This window comes from Phytophthora infestans, genomic scaffold, assembly GCF_000142945.1.
Source record: "Phytophthora infestans T30-4 supercont1.24 genomic scaffold, whole genome shotgun sequence".
NCBI lineage: Eukaryota > Oomycota > Peronosporomycetes > Peronosporales > Peronosporaceae > Phytophthora > Phytophthora infestans.
This window is the reverse complement of record NW_003303735.1, coordinates 199,514-204,916: the sequence shown is the minus strand read 5'-3', so window position 1 is coordinate 204,916 and position 5,403 is coordinate 199,514.

The window sequence follows — 5,403 nt, the reverse complement described above, 5'->3', positions numbered from 1 at the left end:
TAGGTAGATTTATATTACGAAAGTAGGTGCAGCAGCACACGGCTAGCGTGTGCTGAACTGCCGTCATCCTATTGGTTGATATATGGGGAGCCAGACCCATTATCAGCCAATGAGGGTTTGACGTGGTCAGGGCAAGCTGCCCTGGACCTAAATAAAAACAGAGTTGATTTTCCTTCAGACTAAGCATTTGGTTTCACTATCGCTGAGCTTGCACGCTTCCTCATTATTACGTGTAAGCTAGTAACGGACACTATAGGCCCGTTACACCTGGTAGCACTTAGTAGTCCTTCCCATGACCAAGTTCACAATGAGCCAAGGCCAGACGTCTGAAGCTTCAGGGTCAACCCTGGAGCATGCTGCTTTCCCTCATCTCACTCGTGTCGAGTGGGAAGCCTTTCACCGCCTTGCGGCGGTGTCCGGTGAGGCTGTTGTCGCGTCGCTGCTGAGCTCAGCGACTCCCGATCAACAACGTCAAGCAGCTCAAGAGTTCATGGAACGCGAGCTCGCCGACGCGAATCGGCGAGCGACAACTCCCTCGCGTTCCTCGAGGAATGACATCGTCAAGTTGGAAACGTCAACCTACTTTGGTGAAGGAGCGAATCGCCTTCCGTTGAATCGCTGGTTTCGCGAAGTCGACATCGCTATCGCCTCGAGGATGATCGAGGCGCAAGGAGCGAAAGTTAACTTCTTACTTTCCCGACTGGCCGGGATAGCCAAGGAGTGGGCACTCGGCAAACTGGTCGTAAACAACGATGCGTTCTCCACCCTGGATGCCCTCCAGAGTGATCTTCGTCTCGCCTTCGAGCCTCCACAAGACGAGTCCCGAGTGCGCGCAGAGTTCTTCGCTCTGCGACAAGGCAAGATGACCATGCGCGACTACGTCCAGAAGACACGCCACCTCGCGTCCTGCATCGTCACCAATCCGATTGACATGGCATCTCAAGTCCACGTCTTCGTGTTCGGCATGCGTGAAGGCATGACGCGATACTGTCTGACTCGAGCGGAACCCTCCTCACTCGAGGAGGCATTTGCTCTCGCACTTCGTGAAGACTACGTGGTGGCGGCGTCGTACGCGCGGGCAATGTCCGCGGAAGCTCAAGAGTCAGCTCCGGAGCCGATGGAGCTCGACGCGATTGACGCGTCGAACAACCGCCGTCGTGCAGTCCCTCGCGCGAATGGTGGTCGTCCCAGTCGATCCCTCACTTGCTTCCGCTGTCGGAAGGTTGGACATCGCGCGGCTGAGTGCCGCGCGCCCGCGCCAGTGCTCACGCATACTGTCGATGCCTCTCCTACCGATCAGCCAAAAAACGGTCAGGGCCAGTAGGTGCGGGGCGCCCTACAGGCTGGAATGGAGGTCCGGGTCCCCCGGTGGCAACCCAACCTTCTAGCCCTCGTGTGCTACACGCACACTTCAATGCCACCACAGCGTCGGGCGACTCAAGACTGATCATCATCAGCCTCCATGTCGCCGGCGCCCGACGTCCACTACGCGCGCTTGTGGACTAAGGAGCGACAAACAACTTCTTCCGTAAGTCGTGTTTGTCGACGCTACCCAGCGAAATCGCTGTCCGCAACGGTCGCGAACAGGTTGTAGTCAAGCTTGCTGACGGAAAGCCGCGCCACGTCGCGCGGCGCGAGATTACGTTGCCGTACACTTTCGACGGCTTTCGCAGCAATGACGACTTCCTCGTGATTGAGATGAACTACACATTCGATTGCATCCTGGGCATCCCGTGGTTGTCACGGTATCAACCAGAGATTGACTGGTTGGCCCGCTCGGTTAAACACCGCAGCGGTTTCGACGTGAGCGAGGTGTTCACCCACCTCCTGGTTGCCCAGAAGGACTGGCCCCACGTCACCGTCGTGGACTGGTCGTCCACGACGCAGGCTGTACACAGAGTGAGCGATGGCCCTCTCTGCACGGCTTGCGCAGTGCTGTTGCACGAAGTCTCCTTGCTGCGAGGCGAGGGCAAGAACACGATGGCGGTCGAGCAGGGGCTTCCGCAATACGAGCAAGCGGTCGAGCATGGGTTCCCGCAGCGCACAACTGCGGTCGAGCATGGGTTCCCGCGGCGCACCACAGCGGTCGAGCATGAGTTCCCGCAGCACAATATGGCGGTCGAGCATGGGTTCCAGCAATGCAACACGGCGGTCGAGCAGTCGAGGCTCCCGTCACCCGAGCCGGTGATCGAGCAAATGGAGCTCCCGCCGAACGACCACGCGGTCAAGCAGTGGCCCCCGCGTGTGACCGGCACAGTCGAGAGTGAGCTTCAGGGCCTAGCGTGGGGTGATACATCGTCCAGCGAGAGCGATTCTTCCTGGCGCCGGGCAAAGAAGTCGAAGCGCCGTCATTTGAAGCCACGACGTGAAACTGCACCGAACGGCATCTCACAGACGGAGTCGGTCTGTGTCATTGAGCACGTGGACGACGGCATGGGCCGTCAGCGCACCGTCGATCTTGTGTGTCCACCTCGCGACGCTCAATCGATCACCCGGCTTCCAGGTCTCTCCTGGAAGAACTTCCTTCGTGGTCTCAAGGTTGGTGAGGTTGAGCAGGTCTGCCTGATCACAGACACTTCGTCTACGCCACTCGAAGGGAACACCGTCAGTGATGACGACGGATCCACCCGTCCCAAGAGCGCCGAACCGAAGTCCGCTCGCGAGGAGCGATTCGCAGCGCAGTCCTGGGAGTCCTTGCGCGAGTCTGGTAATCCAGTGTACGAGACCGTCCGCGAATACGCGGACGTCTTTCCCGATAAGATTCCAGCCGAACTGCCTGCCGATCGAGGCGTCCGCCCCGAGATCGATCTCGCGCCCGGTTCGCAGGACTGTGTGACGCGGCAGTGGCCGCTGCCGCGAGACCAAGTCAAGGCCATCGACGACTTCTTCGAGAATCGCCGTAAAGCGGGTCACGTGCGTGAGAGTGTCTCTCCACATTCGAGCCCAACGTTCTGTGTGAAGAAGGCCACAGGCGGATGGCGCATCGTTCATGCCTTTAACAAGTTGAATGATGCGACCATCCCCGCGCAAGCCCCAATTCCCCGGAAGGACATGGTGCTCGACACCATGGCGGGCAGTGTCGTCTTCAGCGCCATCGACTTGACCGATGGATTCTATCAGATCTTGATGAGACCGAGCGACATCCCCCTGACAGCGGTCAGCACCCCCAGCGGTATGCTCTGGGAGTGGCTTGTGATGCCACAAGGCTTGAAGAATGCTCCCGCCACGTTCAATCGCATGGTCTCCCATGTGCTGCGCCCGCTTCGAGACTTCGCACCGAGCTACTTCGACGACATCTTCGTGCACAGCCGCGCTGAGGGTGGTCTCAGCGCGATAGAAGTCCACTTGAGGCACTTAAAACAGGTCTTCCAAGTGATGCGCGAGAACAAGTTGTACGCGAACCTGAAGAAGTGTATCTTCTGCGCGCCGGAAATTCCGATGCTGGGCTGCTTCGTGGGCAAGGACGGCGTTCGCGCCGACCCGGAGAAGGTGTCCTCTATCTGCGCATGGCGGACACCAAAGAACCCCACTGAGTTGCGTCAGTGGTTGGGGTTAGCAAATTATTTCCACAAGTACACGAAGAATTACGCCGGATTGATCCAGCCCCTCTCATCACTCCTGAAGAAAGATGTTACATGGGTCTGGTCACCCGCGCACCAAGCCGCCTTCGACTCAGTGAAGAAGAGCCTTGCTGAGGCGCCGATCCTAGCTCTTCCCGACGACTCGAAACCATATCACGTCGTTTGCGACGCGAGCGACTTTGCCATCGGCTGTGCGCTGATGCAGTTTGACGACGAAGGACGTGAACGGGTCGTCAGCTATCAGTCTCGACAGATGAAGCCAGCGGAGCGCAACTATCCTGTCCACGACAAGGAGCTTCTCGCGATGCGCTACGCTCTGATTAAATTCAGAGTGTACTTACTCGGCGAGCAAACCTTCGCAGTGTATACCGATCACGCATCGCTGAGGACAGCGATTAAGAGCCCTCATCTTTCCCAGCGAATGGCTCGCTAGTTGTCGTTCTTCTCCGAGTATAATTTCGTGGTTCACTACAAACCCGGCAAGAACAACATCCTTGCAGATGCTCTGTCTCGTCGTCCAGATTACGACCCACGCGATTCGCTGGATCGACAACCGCTGCATGATGAAGACGACGAAGACAACTGTGCTATGTGCTTGGCGTCGGGATTGAACCTGACGAGCGTGTCTTCAGAAACCCCACTCCGCGACGAAATCCGGACTGCGTATGAATTCGATCCGGTCTATTCGAGTATTCTGGAACATCTTCGCTCGCCCAGTGAAAATACACTGAGTTCTTTGTCCCGCTCCACACGCCATCAGATCGATAGGTATCGGATTGAAGACGGGCTGTTAACGTACAGCATCGATCGCTTCGATGCTTCGCGTGTAGTGGTTCCCAACGATCCTGACTTGCGCTCGCGGATCATTCACGAGTTCCACTATATCCCCCTTGGCGCTCACTTGGGCCATGAGAAGACATTCGCCGCAGTGTCGCGCGACTTTTACTGGCCCCACATGTATAAGTGGGTGCGCAAGTGGGTGAGGACCTGCGCGATCTGCCAACGCGTGAAACCGTCCGCGTCATCGCAGGCTCCCCTGCGTCCCTTACCAGTGGCCACCGAGGCATGGCGCTCGGTGTCGATGGACTTCGTCTTTGGCCTCCCACCCGACTCCGCCGGGCGCTCCGGTGTCCTGTTATTCGTCGACAGGTTCAGCAAGATGGTTCACCTCATCCTGGTTCCGGATACGATCACCGCGGCCGATACCGCGGTGCACTTCGTGGATGCAGTCTTCCGTCATCATGGCATGCCCGGGTCCATTGTTTTGGACCGCGATCCGCGGTTCACGTCTGCTTTCTGGACGAAGCTCTTCGAGCTATCAGGGACAAAGCTGCTGATGTCGACGGCCGCTCATCCGGAAACGGATGGCCAAACCGAGCGAGTTAATCGCGTCCTTGAGGACGTACTTCGCAGCTATGCGACGTCGTTTACGAGCTGGAGCTCGTTCCTTCCGCTTGCTGAGTTCGCGCTGAACAACGCGGTTCACGCGTCGACTGGCTTGACTCCTTTCTTCGTCAACAACGCTCGGCACCCTCGCGTTCCAGCTCTCCTCGCCGTGGGCCGTCCCACGGCGCCGTGTGGCTCCACTCTGGGTGGGGGTGAAAGAGGCGACAAACACTCTGTGACAACTCCGGTTTTGAACCCACAACCGGTTACCATACCGGTTGCCGACAAGCCTTCTACCAAGCTGAAGTTGGTCAAAGAATATCCGGATCGGCCGCAGATCCGTCTTTCGGTGGATGGATCCGACCGCGTCGACTTCGACGAAGTCCTCCCACCCTAACGGTAGTTGTAATGTGGATCTCGAAGCCGACGAGTCGAA